Below are 17,225 nucleotides of genomic sequence, written 5' to 3' on the forward strand. Positions count from 1 at the left end.
CAATTCTACTTTGGAATTTTGGACAATAGTATAAAATATGTATCTCACAATTACCCATCCCATTTAAGGGGGTTGAGGGACCTGGGGTATTTGTACACCCATTCCCATCAGTCATTGATGGAGGTCTGTTTCCAAGGAACTTTAATGTTCTGGCATCTTTGACCCAGGAAAGGCACTAATGGAATTTGTTATGCAAGGAGGTGCTGGTGATGGCAGTTGGAGTTCAGATCATCATTTGAAAAAAAAAAAGTGGTAAAAGATTGAAGGACTATGGGCAAGACTCTGACAGTCTCTGGTAGTCTGTGAGTAATCCATTGTTAATTTTTCCCACCACTAGCTGATGTTAGGATCTTCTTCAGTGGCAGTTTACTCATCATTTCTTGATGTCTTTCCTCCATTTCTCCAAATATTTGACTTTCAATGTTATATATATGCCCAGGTCAGTGACATTAAATATATATTTATTAATTATTATTAATAATGGTTGGATAGTTGTGATTACAACTATTAATTATTAATAAATATAATTATTAATAAATATAATATAATTAATTATTAATAAATATATATTTATAATTATTAATATATATGCCCAGGTCAGTGACATTAAATGCATTTACATTGTTGTAATCACAACTATCCAACCATAGAACTTCTTCATTCTAAAAATCTAAAATCAAGTCCGTTAAGTAATAACTTTCTCTCTCCCTCTCTGGGTGTCTCTAATTCTACTTTTGACTACTCTAGTGATCTCAGTGAAGAGGAGTCCTTTTGTAACAGGTTTATTTTGCTTAGTAGCCTTAAGTTGTAGCATATGATAGGATTTCTTTACTTTCAAAGGCTGAATAATATTCTATAGTATGCTTATACCCATTTTATTTATCCATTTATCCTTTGCTAGACACTTGGGCTATTGTGAATAATGCTGCTACAAACATGGGGTACAAATTCCCATGCTTTCAATTCTTCAAACTCCTGCTTTCTACTCTTTGGGTGTATACCCAGAGTGGAGCTTTGGATGATCATCTTCTGGGTTCCCCATATAACAAGTAAACACAGTGTGGACAGAAATTGAGCTGAAATTGAGCACACTAGAAAGGAAATAAACTGTCCATACATTCCTGAAGTCTGGGCTCATCCATTCCCATGACGCCAGTCAAACTTGAACCGCTTTGAGTATGGAACACATCTGTGTTGTTGGACATCATTATTTATGTACATAAGCATCACGGTTCCTTGTTCTAAATAGTTTTGTCTCCTCCTTTGCCTTGTGATGAAGCGCTTTGTTTATGACATTCCTGAAGTTCTTGAAAGTTCTTGAGTGAGTTGTCCTCATAAATGAAGGTAAAAACATTGCTTGGCAAAGTCTGTGACTGACAACATCTTTTTTTAGTTACCTTTGCTCTATGCCTTCATTCTCCAGCACTTTCCATTTTCCCTTTGTTTCCTAGAGTTTTGCCGCAAACTGCTGCTTAGCAAAGAGAAGCCAAATTCAGACTTAGTCCAAACCTTAGTTGCAGTCTGTTTCTTTTTGTTGTTGGTACCAGCATCACATCCCACCTGGCCAGAACTGCCAAGTTTTTTTGGATTTCCTAGAGGAGCTTTTTATTCTGTCTGCTTGTCTGCACTTGTATACAAAACCTGTAATTATATAATAGGTGAACTTACTGTTGTGCTATTGTGCTTTCTTTTCTTTTTTTAAACCAGCTGAATTGGTCCTTTTTATATTTTGAGCCTATTGTTACCTTTATAACTGTTACCGTTTCCTTCCCCCTGGCTTCTGATGCTTTAGCCTTCATGCCAGCAACTAAATATTTATGTAAAAAAATCATTTAAAATAATTTGTCTTTCAGTGAAATCTTAAAACTTTTATAATTTTAACTATAATTTAAAGGTTTTAATGTTACAACTGCAAATGACTGTTGAAAGAAATTTGTTCTTAAAATATTATCCTATTTTTAGATGACAAAGATCATCTATGAATGCCATCTAAAAGTAAGTATGTATACTTAATTCTTTTACTGAAAGGTCCATGTCTTCTAATTTTAACATTCCAAATCTTTCCTTAATTCAGGAAGTATTTTTATGGGTAACATCACACAGAACTTATTGAAAAGCTGTATACATATGTGACACTTAAAGTACAATAAATGCTTGATAGAACTTGTTGATTGATCTAAAAAAGCTAATCTTTTAAAGAGAATAAAAGGACTGGTAAGCCATTACTTACTTTCCAAAACTGTACATTGTGATGTGGTGATCTCTCCTTCAAATGTATTAATTTCTTGGAGACTAACACAAACCTCTTCATGTCATTGAGCTGTATTTTTTTCTAAGACCTATGGAATATTTTGTCTCAAAAGTAACTTCCTGTCTTTTTTGTGGTCCCCATCTGCATGACAAACTTGGAGCAAGATGGGTGGGATCTGATTGCTTTCTTCTCCTTGTCATCCAATAGATGTTGCACTTGACTAGCTGAAACCCATCGACTTCTCAAATTATTGGTTGTTGATGCTGCTGTTGTAGTTGCTGTGAATTGTCTTTCATGAAACTTTAACAGGTTATCAGAAGATGTTGGACTGGTGGGCATGCCTAAGGACAGATGGTTAATGGAACAGTAGATAAGTATGTCAGTAAAAACAGAACATTAAGCTTTTTTCTCTAAGTATGTGTCTTAGGAGTAGGATGTTGCAGACAAACACATCTAATCAGATCTCCTTCCAATCTTTTTGATAATACCATTTTTCTGACCCATCATTTTCTCTATAGTTGTTGCAGTACTCTTGTTGATGAGGTCAGGGATCTAGCTTAATTTTTCTTTGATGGGGAGTAATTGAGACATCTGACTAACAGACCAGAGAAATAAATGCTATCACTCCATTGAGTAAACATCTTATACTTACACTAAATCAGAGATTGTTAGCAAAATTCACTCAATAGAATTTTTCAGGTGGAAGTTATCAATGAAAGGTAGAATGGAATTCACATAACTTTTGTTTTAAAGATTTATTCATTTATGCGTGTAAGAACTGGGGTACAGGCCAGAGGTGCAGGGGTCGGGGGTGGTGAGAGGATTCACCAGGGACAGAGAGGGGAACAGAACAGGCAGACTGACTGAAATACACTGTTGAGGGGAGCAGTGAACAAGACAGGAGAGGTCTGCTGCACTATGTGTGTAGCTCCCTGGCTGGCCGGGGATCAAACTCATGCTGCAGAGGCTGCAGATAGCTTCATGCTACTGTGCTAAACCTCTTGTACCACCAGGGAGGCCCCTCACATAACTTTTACATAGTAAATGCCAAGCAAGTATAAACATAAATAAGACACTTGGATTAATTCTACAAGTCAAAATGAAAATGTGATGGAAGAGAAAAGCAACCCACAGTGTGTAAGGACTGAATCATAGATGTCCTCAGACACTGAACAGATCTATTTGGAGACATTTGTCCCAAGACATATTGTTACAGTAAAGAAGAAAATTGGTTCTTCTCTTAGATTGCCAACAGGCCTTCATAGACCTCCTGATGAAAGGGCAGAAGCAATTATGAGAGTGGAATTGTGGACCATATCATGTCTCCCACAACTCATCAACGCTGTCCATTATAGCAGAAAGGTTGCCATTAAAAGTCCAAATTCTAAGGAGTTTGATTGCAGATGAAAATATGGAAGCACAAACACCCTCAATTTGATATAGTAAATATATGTATAGCCCTTTACCCTGAGCTAACCCACAGAGAGCACAGCACATGCCCACAGCAGGGCTTCCTATAGTAAACCTAGCAAGTGAATCTAGATCTGATCATTTGAATCCTATTTAATTCCCTTTGTATCTTTAGGCAACTCACCTTATTATTTGAGAAACCATATGAAAGAGAAGTCCTGAGTAGTCAAAAGGGATCTAATGATCAGATCTAGTTTCAGATTATACTCATCTGGTATGACACCTAGTCACAACTAGTAAGGGTGACACCTCTAGTTCAACTTGATGGAATTAAAAATTTCATTCTTTTGGACCTAATGCCTTAATTCTCAATTATCTTGCCTGAAGTTCTAGTGTCTAAAATAGATTTGAAACAAACACATTAGCTCTGGATGAGCTGTGGGCAAGGACCCTAAGGTCAAACATACTGATCCTCCTCCTTATGTCTCTATCTATCTCCTTTTACCTGTCTTAGACACTAAGATTCTACAGAAAACATCTTGTAAGAAGGACATAAGACTTGTGCTTTTTTTTTTTTTAAGATTTATTTATTTTTATACAACAACCAGAGTACAGGCCAGATGTGCAGGAGGGTGAGAGGATTCACCAGAGACAGAGTGGGGAACAGAACAGGCAGACTGATGAAATACACTGCTGAGGGGAGCAGCAGGCGAGACAGGAGAGGTCTGCCGCGCCATGGGGGATTCTCACCAAATGGCCAGGATCGAACCAATGCTGCAGAGGCTGCAGACAGCTTCATAGTGCTGCGCTCAACTGCCTGTGCCACCAGGGAGGCCCAAAGACTTGTGCTTTTTTCTAAAGACATTTATAACTCTGAACATTCAGCATCCTTTGTGTTTAACATACATTTAATCTAGGTCTTCTCCCTCCCCTCTAAGTGCCACTGTTACATGTTATCACCTTCAAGAGAAATCTGAGTCCAAATATTCAAAAGCAATGAAAATCCTTTAATAATAATAATATGCCCCCAATAATTTTGTTCCAGATCTGTAACAGGAAACTGGGAGTTCTTGGAATTAAAGGACACAGACTAAAATATGTGTTATATACTACCTAGGAAAACTTTCCTTATATTTCCCTGAGACTTTTCATTTGTAATGTTTTCCCATCTGGAAATGGGAAAAATTCCACAATTCTGCCATTAAGTTCAGATCAACACAAAAGGGTCTCTTAATTTAGTAGGACAAATAATCTACCTTTCAAGGTGAGGAGAAGAGTAAGGGTAGATGCTTTTGCTTTTCTCCCTGTCACATAGCAACATAGAATAACATGGGATTAAGTGCCATCCTAAGTAAATAATATCCTTCTAGGCCATTGGGGGAGGGGAGGGATGCTCTTAGTATACTTAATCTTCACCTCAGGGATTCCATATAATTTTGTTTTATCTTTTTTAAAGACACTTGATACTTGGTACTTGGTTTGAATGATAATTTAGGGATAAAGTTGCTTTATTTTCCCATTATATTGCAAACTCCTTAAGGGCAGGAACTGTTACATATACAATTCTGAATCTTTTACAGGTCTAAATATGTCACCTAGTATAACATAGCTGTTCCAAGAATCCATGGTAAAAGGAATAGAGGAAAATCTAGAGTTGATTCCTAAAAAGAGACTGGCAAACTAGCACCCATGGACAAAATTCACCTCAATTCTTGTTTTGTAAGTAAACTTTTTTTGAAATACAAACATGATACTTTTAATGGCAACCTTCCTGCTGTAATGGGTACCTTTGATGAGTTGTGGGAGAGATTATATGGTCCACAAAGTGAAAAATATTTGCTGACTGACCCATTTTGGAAAAATTTTCTTAACCTATGATCTAAACTCTGGATAAATTAATACATATAAATATATCAGAGGTGTTTATTTTTGTTGTTGTTGAATTACTTTCTAGTCCATGTAGGCTCATTAAGTTCGTTAAACAAAATACTTACATTTCAGCTATTGGTAAAAGTCATGCCAGTCTTTTCAAGTAGATTTGAAGTCAATTTACTCATCCTACTTAATGACTCTTTACTCTTTCATGTTTTTAATTATGCAATTGCAAAAAAAAATAGTTTTACCTTTCTATGTCATATTAGTCAAAAAAAATTGGGGTCAAAATGGGGGGGTTGAAATTGTATGGGGAATATAAAAATAAAATTTATTATAAAAAAAATTTTATGAAAAGAAGAACAAATTCATATTGGCCTCCTTGAAAAAGTTAAAATGGCTGAGGGGAAAGTGAGTGCTTCATGCAACCCAGAAGTTAAAGGTTGAACAGGCTTCAAAAGTTAAATGTCAGAGTTCTCCCCCCAACGAATGCTGCAGCCAGGTTCTCTCTTCATATTTTTTTTCTCTCTTTTGCCATAGGTGGTACAACTCCTCTCACATAGGAGAAAGTTGCTTCTGGTGGGATTATAACCTCAGACTAGTTCTATGTATCTTGTTATCCAAAAAGAAGAGAAACTCATCCCTCCAAGAGTGTATATTTATAAATATATTTTTAAATATATATGTATTTATATAGAGATATAATTCTGTAAAAGGGCTTTGGCCAGAAAAGATGATGTGGCAGAGGACTGGGTTATGTGTTCAACTCTGTGTGATGGGCTCTATGATTAGTAGTTCCACAATAGCAGAACAATGTGGACAAGGGGCAGTACCCCAATGCACACAAGCTGTTTTAAAGATGTCTACCTCCCACAGAAGCATTGTATCAGAATTTAAGTGAAGAAGACTAAGTTTTACAAACAACAATCAGATCTAGAAAAAATGACTTGATTCTTCCTTTCCTATCTTGCTGAATCATGATCATCTTTCATCCCCTTGAACATCTGTATCGAGAGGACTTCATAATTCCCCCTGTGGCACAGCAACTTGAGTGCAGTGCGTGAAGCTATTAGCAGTTTCTGCAGCACGGGTTCGATTCTGGGCCAGTCAGGGAGATACCCATGTGGTGCGTCAGACCTCTCCTGCCTTGCCTGCTGCTCTCTTAGCAGTATCTTGGTCTGTCTGGCTGTTCTGCTCCCCACTCTGTCCCAGGTGGATCTTCTCACACTCCCGCACCTCTGGCCTGCACCCCAGTTCTTGTATAAATAAAAATAAATCTTTTAAAAAATAATGCAATACATAATACCCTTTTAGCTGCTTTGGAAGCAGATTCAGTGTCGAAAACGCTATCCAAACTCCTATTTGATCAAAACTTATAGCTGATATTCTTTGTTTCTTCCATGTGACTTGTTGGTTCTGGGTTTAATGAGATTACATAACTAAAATATGGATTTACTTCTTTTCAATGTTGCACAAAAAAAAAAAAAAACATGAAACTCGGCAGGTAAGTAATTAACATACAATTATTTTCAAAGTAAGATTAAGGAGTGAAATGAACAGAAGAAATGTCAAGGTGCAGAAGGATGGGATTGATTTTGGGGGGGAGGGGGTCACAAGAGTCTCTTGTTCCCCCAAGTGTTCCCCACTACACTTCTAAACTTTCAGATACTGAAAAGTGGTCTCAGAAGAGCTGTGAACTGCCTGGATGAACCATTTAGAAGTCTTAGTATAGGTTATATTCTCCCTGCTTGTCTTATAGCTTGAAGACACTGTGATTTAGATCTAAAATAATTACTGCTATTCAGTGTCATCCACACATAATTAGCCTCAAATTATAATGAATTAGCATGGTTTGCCCTGTTCATGATGTGAAGTGATTCTATTACTGTTTTTCCTCTCACATATTTAAAATAAAAACACTTTGAAACTTCCATCTTATTACATGAAATTCTCTCTAGAATGTTAACTCACTATGAAGAATACATAGTCAAGGATGACTATTTAACCAGATAGAATGTTACAGGGTATAGTTCAAATAATTCTTGGACCTTTGCTTTCCCTAAGGCATTATATTGATTGGATTTCTCCCTCTCAATGTCCCTCTCTCTCTGTAAACATAGAAAAATATCCCAGTGTGGTAAAAGTTTCAGAAGAATCCAAATCAGAGAAATTAATGTATCTCCTTATTCTATATAACTTGGCATAAACAGATGTTAGCAATGAAAGAATTACATAATAATTCTAAATTTGTTTCTAAAAAGACTTCAAGGAATATCTTTCTAAGAATTAAAGGAGAACATTTCAGAGCATGGATTTATCTTTTAGTTCTCATCACACTTACACAGAGCAACTCAACGAAAATTCAAGTCTTTCAAGCCAAAATACATCCATGAGAATTCCTACCACTCTCTGTCCCTACTTTACTTTGAGCCCAAAATATAACCCAATGTTCTGCTCTTAGTGAGCAAAATATCCACATATATGTACATCCAAGCACGGTCCCTCTTCATTAACCTTTAGTTTTCTGCACTCTTGTTGCTAGTCCATAAATTTGAAGTTGAAATGGGTTATTTTTATAGTAGTTTCTCATGTATAAAAATCCACCTCCAATTCTGATCAAAATAATTCCTAAACTAGTTTATTAACAAAACTCTTATATATGAATGGATGTTTGCAAATAAAAAAATTTTTTTTACTTTCTTAAAAAGAATGAAACAATGGCTTTATTGTGCTACTTGCTTAGAATGTACTTCCCACTTCTGGTTATGCATGCCTCCTTTATGTCATCAATACATAATCCATTATGTGCCTCTTATCATATTTGCTCCAACTATTGTCTCAAAATGATGTCAAAGGACATTAGATACCAGAGACTAACTTTGCAGGAGTGAATTAATGTCAGTGTTGAAGGAGTCTATAATCATATGACTAAATGGGCTTTCAGGAGGCCAAACAGTATGCTGATGACAGAATCAAGAATGAAACCTAGGAATTCTGACCATTTGTCTTGTGCTCTGTCCATAAATGATCCTGCCTATTCTTAGTATTTGGTGAAGGCATGCTGAAAGCCATCCATTTACTGGTAACAGAGCATTCAAGAAGGAGTTTTTAAAAATAATCCTTGGAAATTTCTTTAGCGATTATACAAGTTCTGAAAGAAAGTTTTGTATATGTATATATGCAGTGTTACATTATATAAAGTAGATTACTAGAACTTGGATGGTGTGTTGAAATTTTCCTTTGAAAGCTTGTCTTATTTTTAAGTTGTAAGACCCTAGTTTATCTGATCTCAAGAAAATGTTTATGCCTTATAAGATATTATTTCAGTCTTGAATGGATACTAGGAATATGGGCTAAAGAATTACGTAGATCTGACCAATTAGCATCGAACATTTATTATTTTGAGATTTCTGCTTTTAAGTTTGTAAAGGGGGATTGATTAAGACTAATTTCTAGGGGCCTCCCCGGTGGCGCAGCGGTTGAGCGCTGGGTTGCAAAGCTGCCCGCAGCCTCTGCAGCGCAGGTTCGATCCCGGCTGTTCCCTGTCCACCAGAGGAGGGTCCCACATGGCGCTCAGACCTCTCCTGCCACCCGCTGCTACCCTCAGCAGTGTACTTCAGTCCTTCTGCCTGCTCTGCTCCCCGCTCTGGCTCTGGTGAATTCTCTCACCCTCCCGCGCTTCTGACTGTACCCAGTGCATGTATAAACAAAACAAACAAACAAATGAATAAATAAATAAAACATGCCTCTATTTAAAAAAAAAAAAGACTGATTTCTAGACTTGTGAAAATTAAGTGAAATAATGCATTCAAAACACTTAGGACAAAATTTTGGGAAAATGGTGATACCGGTCCAATACAGCTTTTAGATCTTTGTCAGTCCTCCTATACATACAACAGAGCAAAGAGAATGATAACAGGACCCCACGGACAGTATGACAAAATGACAAAATACCTCTACAATCCCCAAAATGTAATATAACAAGGACAAAACAATAAAAAACAACAGACATTGGCATCTGTGCAGAAGCAACAGAAGTTTTTCACTACCAAAATGTCCAGAGAAATATCAACAAAAGAGTTCTATAAAAATATTTTTTGGGAGAAAAATACACATATGCTTGCAGAAAGAAGATCACATGTCCTTTCAGTGTGGACATAGTATGACTCTAAAAGAATGTCAGAAGAGTGGAAAGCATTGCACAAAAAACATAGCTGACTGTTCTCAGAAATCATAATGGTGATAGTAGTCCTAGTATTGTTATTCAAAGACAGTTGTGTTTATAATGTAGGATAAAGCAAATGAGTTATTGTGAGATAGTTCCTTTGTAATTGTTTTTATTTATGTATATTTTATATCATTGTTCATTTTTAAACAATGTTTGCTTCCTCCCCCCCTCAGGTGTATTCCCCATAGAATTTCCTTCCCCAATGCACCTGTGCACCGTCACCTCAGTCCCCTGTGCTTCTCCCTCCCTCCCTCTGATCCCTCTCCCTCCTCCCCTGCAGGATGTCTCTGCTTTATAATTGTCTGTTTTTGTTTTGTTGTGTTTTGTATTGTTATTCCCCCCCCCATGTCTTATTTGGTTCCCTTTATTCCTCCTATAAGTGAAATCATCTACATTTTTCTTTTTCCTTCTGACTTATTTCATTGAGCACAATTCCTTCTAGCTCCATCCACATTGCTGTGAATGGCATGAAGTGTTTTCTTTATTTTTTTTGATTGCTGAATAATATTCCATTGTGAATATATACCACATCTTCTCCTACATTGCTGGTGGGAGTGTAAACTGGCCCAACCACTATGGAAAGCTGTCTGGAGGTTCCTCAGTCTACTAAAAATGGAGTTACCATAAGACCCAGAAATTCCACTCCTAGGGATCTACCCAAAGGGCACAAAAATATTGATTCAAAAGAACACCTGTACCCCTTTGTTTACTGCAGCACTATTTATAATAGGCAAAACTGGAAACAACCCAAATGCCCAAAAATAGATAATAGATGGCTGGATCAAGAGATGTGAGATATATATATATATAGTGAGATAGTTCTAATTCTATCATTTCCTGTGTCCTTGAGATCCAGAAATCTCAACATGTGAGATGCAATATGCCAGAGTTAAGAAAATCTGTAACTCTGAATTTGAATAGAAAAATATCATTATGAACTCATGAGGTGTTCTATCTTTATTACACCATATCTTTATTTCTATATGTGTATACATATTTATACACACAGATGTACATAACACACACATATAGATATATATCCTGATTTCACATAAAGGTCTAGAAACACTGAGTAATAGTCTGACCTGGAAATAATATTTATATCAAAAGAAATCAGGACTTTTAGGGAAATATAACTGATTTGAGTTGTAAGGCAGCAAAGTAAAATACAATCTTAAGGGAATTTTCTGAAAAATGTATTTTCATTTTTCAATATGATCTTATGACTTAACATTTTGTAAACTTCCCTTTAATTTTAAATATTTCATTTTATGATTAATAAAAATTATTGACACCACAACTTTAAGATAAGCTTAGAACAATATTAAATATTGAACTTCAATTTTTAATTTAAATCAACATTTGCTAGGTTCAATCAGAAGAATGGGAACAAAAATTCAAATTTAAAAATTATTTAAAAATCATTAAAAATTTACAAAACTAAGCTATGACATAATATACATACTATGTTTTGCTGTCATCATTGTTTTTTCAAATGAAACCATCACTGAAATGGTATTTTAGATGATAGCCTAGTATATATTATGTGATATTGAGATATTTTAGTAACCTGGTGGTTTCATTTGTAATGAAATATGACAGACATAAGATATCTCAAAAGTTGGTACATTTTCTTGAAATAATAACACTTTTCACTGTCAAAAGAATGCCAGTAATAAAAGTTATTTGGCAATTCACTTACAATGGAAACATCATATAGGTATTCTTTCTGTTGCATTTTCTCATGGGGACAAGTTGACACTGTAAGTAATTGGGATGCGTGCGCAGCTTCTGCCTAACAGAGGCCTTCTTCATTTTGTTTAAATATGTAGGTTCATAATCCCGTATATAAACTGCTTGGAACAATATATCTTTAAGACTCTTAGATTTTGCACAAATAATACAATGAAAAACTGTACGTTACATAGTGCACGCACCCCAAGGGTAGTTTGGGGGAGCACTCATACACAAAGACAATGATTAAGCAGAAAATATATTAATATCCACTCTAGTTGAAATAACTAAAAAACTATACATAATCTTATGTTAAATCAGGTCAGATTTTGCTGCTAAATGAGTCAGTGTCAAATCTGCAAGGAGAAAAATGAATTTTCAAGTTTTTTTTCAATTTTGGAATTGTGGATTAAAGCATTGGTGATCTCTTTTGTCTTTTTTTAAAAAACAAAGTAGCATAATACCCTGAGAAGGACATCATTTCTATTATTTTTGTGTGGAAAAAAAATGCATAACTAGGTGTTAAACTCCAATAAATATCCAAAAAACTTAATAGCAACTATAGTAAACAGAATAATGATCCCCTGAAAATGTCCAAATCCTTGTACTGGAACACATGAATATGTCACTTTACCTACCAAACGGACTTGGCAGAGAGGTTATGTTAAGTATCTTCATACAAAGATATTATTCTGAATCAACCCAGGTGATGTAATCATATGATTTTAATAAAAGAGAGGCAGGAAATTAGAGTCAAGATGGAGAGGTGAGAACAGCAGTGGAGGTGGGGGGATGCACATGCCAAGGAATGCAGGCGACCTCTTGGAACTAGGAAAGGACAGGACTAGAACGCTCCCTAAGAATCTCGAGAAGGAATTCAGCCCTGCTGACACCTTGATCTTGTCCTTCTGAGACTCATTTGAGGATTTTGATCTTCGGTACAGTAAAATAATAAATTTGTGTTGCTTTAAGCCACAAAATGTGTGGTACTTTTTTACAGCAGCAGCTGGAAACTAATATAGAGAAATTATACAACATAGTAGCTAACGCACTCCAAAAATGTCAGTCTTGACAGACAAAAACCACCAGAGAACTCTCTCTGATTTGAGGAGAAATAACAAATAAATGTCAATTGGGATCCTGGGTGAATAAAAAGGACATTAAGGGGACAAGATCACTAGATTGGTTAATACTGTTGTCACATGTTAATTTCCTGAGCTTCATTATCACACTATGGTTATGTGAGATGTCACCACTAAGAGAAGCAGGATGAAAGACATAGGAAGGTGTGCTTTTTCTCAATTACTTTATAAATCTGAAAAATTTCAAAAGAAAAAGATTTCTTTAAAAAATAGTGAAAATAAAAGGAAACCACTTTAGTTATTAAACATTCACTTAATGCAAAATAATTAACACATATTTTAGTAGTAAATATTGACCAGGCAATGCTTTAAGCCCCCACATCCATAAATTAAATCTTACCATGTTAATGGTGGATGCTATTAGGATCTCCACTTCACAGACACTTGATGCATAAAGAGGCAAGGGAACTTATCTACAGTCACACACTCAAGGAGTGTGTGAAGGTCTGGAGTTTGTGATCCCAACAATTCGAGGTGAATCCCTTGCAAATTAAAGTTTGTTAATATATGAAATGAATTTCACTAGTTGGGTATAGTGAAGTATTTGACCACTCATGAACCTATGCTTATTTTCTAGTCACTTGTTATGTTCTAGACTGGTGACATTACCAACTGAATACTAACAAATTAAGTTGTTCTACTGGTAATGTTTTCAATAGATGAGTTCTGTCGAGCTAATGGAATTTTTCTATATAATTATCCTTTGTTTTGTTTTTCTTCAATTTTATCCACCAGTGTCTTGACATTAATTTTCTGGAATCCTTTCAAAACTTCCTACTCATTCTCATTTCCCTCAAAACTTTAGGTTTCTGTCTGCTTAAAAGCAGTTTCCATACTTTCATGCTAGAGTTTGTTGCATCTTATATTGAATATAGTTTATTTTCCCCCACATGGTAATAAGATAGGAGTGGCCAACAGTTAGGAAACAGAAGGAGGGAATAGAGAGAAGAGGTAGAAGTCTGTCTACTTTAGTTTGAAAACCCCTCAGGGTAGGAAACACAGTATTTTCTATGCCTTATGCTGAGTCAAGCATATTGTCAATACTCAACAACAATAAATAATTAGCCATATTGAATTTACATATTTAATTCACCATATGCAGATATTAAAATGTGCCTCTAAAAATAAGGTTCTGAAAGAGAGTCTTTGTTAGGTTCTGACAGAGACTGTAAATCACAGCATTTCATGCAGTCTTACATAAGTTAAATATATACCATTTACCCTTTTATTATATCATAAGTTCCTTTTTAATATTCTTAAATAAATGCCTGCAAACTGAAAGTTTTATTCTATTTAGAGGCTTTCTACTTACATCTATCCCCACATAGATATGGATATGGTTATACCTAGCTATTTATCTATATATAATATGGAAAGCAATTATTCTCTGGCAAATTTGTACATTTCATTTTCCAATACAGTGTATTCACTTTAATCACATACTTTCTAATCTTTTTTGCCTCCTAGCCTTAGATTTTTGAATCCAAATTTCCTTCCCTTTGTCTGTATTTAAAAATAATAATAATCATTTTACATCTATTACAAATAACAATACCTAGTCCCTGATTGAATGCTAACATTGTAATTCATTCTCAGGGTTCGGCTGCCATTCATTCATAGCTCGAGCTGTGCTCTCATTATGTATGACATCAGCAGAAACTCTCAATTCAATTGCAGTCTTTTATTTAATTAGGGACTATGTATTATTTGGTTTGTAGTATCCAGAATTAAAAATAGTTCCTTCCACTGTGTAATGGGAAAGGAAGAAAACTTTGAATATATATTCTAATTGATATTTTTAATACTTATGCTAAAAGCAATCAAAACTTATGTTAAATATTAATTATAATATTTTTCTCCTTTTGTGCACCTTGATTTATTGCTGCCCTTTTGGGCTCACTTTTAATTACATTACAGGAAAACAAAGGATATTTTTATTGGAAGAGTTATTTGGCACAGACAATACTTTCAATGGCGAGGGTTACACTGAACTTTATATTAAACTTAATTTTCAAAAGCATATTTAACACAATTTGCCAGGCTTTTAAAAAATTATTTTTCCTTCCTTTAACAACATGCCTCTCAGGTCTCTATATTAGATATCAGGGACAAAGCTCATAAAGGAACAAAGACCCAAAATCAGGGATGGTCTTTTAAAAGAGGTACAGTTTCAAAGACTCCTAAAGATATAAATCAAAGTGCTTTTGAATACAGAGAGCATTCTAAAAGAATATTGAACTGTTTGCTTAAAATCTCACATTATTTCCTGCTTTTTAAACCCTATTCCTTTTTGAAGACTAGCACCAGATATGGACAAAAGGAATATTTTCATGCAAAAATCAGGGCCAGGTACAGAGGCACAGTCAGAGTCTATTTCAAGTGGGGACAGGAATTTAATTCAAGTTATTCTCCTCTTTATTCCACATTTAACAGATATGAAGAATTTCTCCACCTCTCTGACACTTGTGCAGACATCACTAGGTAATGTTTGCACCAGTGGCAGGCACAAGGAAATCTTGGGGTGGAATTTTTCATCCCCTTGGAATGGATTTTGAAAGCAAAGAAGAGTTCAAACATGTCTACTCAAGAGTATGGAGGCTTTATGTTTCTTATAATTGTCCTTGATCCCCTCCAGGAAAGAAAGTGAATAATCAATCTTTTTGATTCCTTTAAATAGAATCATGTGTTACTGACTGGGAGGTCTTACCTTAGATGCTATTTCTATGTATAAAAAAAAAAAATACATACTTTTGCAGAAGACATAGATTTTACTTACTTGTTCTAGATAGATGCTTGTTTTATGTTTTTAATGTAATATTTCTAGCACTTGGACTAAATCAGTACAAATACCGAAAGTAACAAACATCATTCTTTAACAAATTTTACTTTCCAAAAGTTATGACCAAATGTAAGGCTTAAGCCCCTATGATGTGTGTGTTTCATTAAGAAAGTGAAATGCCATACCTCTAAGTAGAGCAGGTATCTGTGATTTTTCATGTTTCCATAGCAACATGTAATTTTTATTGAACTGTGGAATAAATAGGCAAATAAAACATGCATAAAATATTGATGGGTGTTGGGTCTGTTATCTAGGGACTTTAGTAACTTATGATCACTGTTGTTTCTTTTTTAACTCCAGTAGCCATTTTTCTAATTAGAGCACATATTTATTAAAATTTCTTTATTCTTCAACTCATGCATAAAACCTGCTTCTTAATGTGACTTTTCCAAACCTGCTTTGCAATATGTATATCGAATATATGTACACTGAGGATTTAACATGGCCAGAGAAACAAAAATGTTTTCTCCATTTTTCTAAGGAAAATCATGTGATCTGCTTGTTCTAGGTCAAATTTCCATTTTCGATAATCTTTTAGAAGTTATGCATTAAAACGATATAATCTGGATGCAAAAATAACAAATATGTTATAGCTCAAATAAAAAGTGATTTTGTCCTGCATAATGTAAACCAGCATCTTCTAAAATTATTTAGTTTTCCTATGAATCAATAAAATTTACAAGAATATACAAGAATGGATAAAAGAAAAGGAAACACAAGAAACACATGTATGTGGGGAAGCTCATCTATACTCTTCAGGAGATACATACAAATTAATGAGATACCATTTCACCTAACATATGGGTAATTTTTTTTTTAATTTTATAACTAACTTGTTGTAGAAATGTGAGTGTGAATTGTCATAAGCATTATAAAGGTTGAAGTGTGATTTGTCGTAATCTCCCTGAGAACAATTTAACAATATCAAAAAATGTATATAATTTCATCTGTATATATTTCAGTATATATATTTTCATATAAGGACAAAAATTATGGGCAGGTTTTCATTGAAGTGCTGTTTGTAATATAAAAACATTGTCAATAACCTGTCTATTATCAGGGAATCCAATGAATTTATTCCAGTAATTTTTTATAATGGAATACTGTATAACCATTAAAGAATTATACAGTATAATATCTCTGTGAATACAGATAGAGAATTGTGTCTAAGAATACTGTTATATAACAAGGTGCTTAATAGTTTTTATTTTATTCCAATTTTCAAAAAAAGATTTTTATACATACATATTTGCCACCATGTGCATTGATGTACTAGGTGTCTACACAAGGAAATTTGTTGCCCTGAAGAGATGAATTTATTGTCTCAAGGAAAAGAAAAGGATAACAAATTTTTTATCACTCTGTATAATTTTGTTTATTTTGAATGTTGTCTATTTAGTTAATAAATATCTATTTGATTTACTTAAAATATGTGTTGATTTTAAGATAAGAGAAAATACAAAGAAAACTATGTTATATGCTAGGGATATTTTAAATAACAATGCTCTACAGTGTGATATCATTCAGAAAAGGTTTAGAAGAAATGATTCTCCAGCTAGACTAGAACCTAAAATTGAGATCAGGAAGGATTACCATGCACCATACCATATGGGGCAAACTCATGGCTGTAACTATCATTCATCAAGTATGAGACAGGAAGATAATGGGAAACAGAGGGAAACAGAGAAACAGAATGGAAGAAACAATGCGATTCAACTATGTCCCATTTGCATTGAAAGCAAAGTAATG

Source organism: Talpa occidentalis, unplaced genomic scaffold (assembly GCF_014898055.3).
Source record: "Talpa occidentalis isolate TD23 unplaced genomic scaffold, MPIMG_talOcc4v2.1 talOcc4.10, whole genome shotgun sequence".
Lineage (NCBI taxonomy): Eukaryota > Metazoa > Chordata > Mammalia > Eulipotyphla > Talpidae > Talpa > Talpa occidentalis.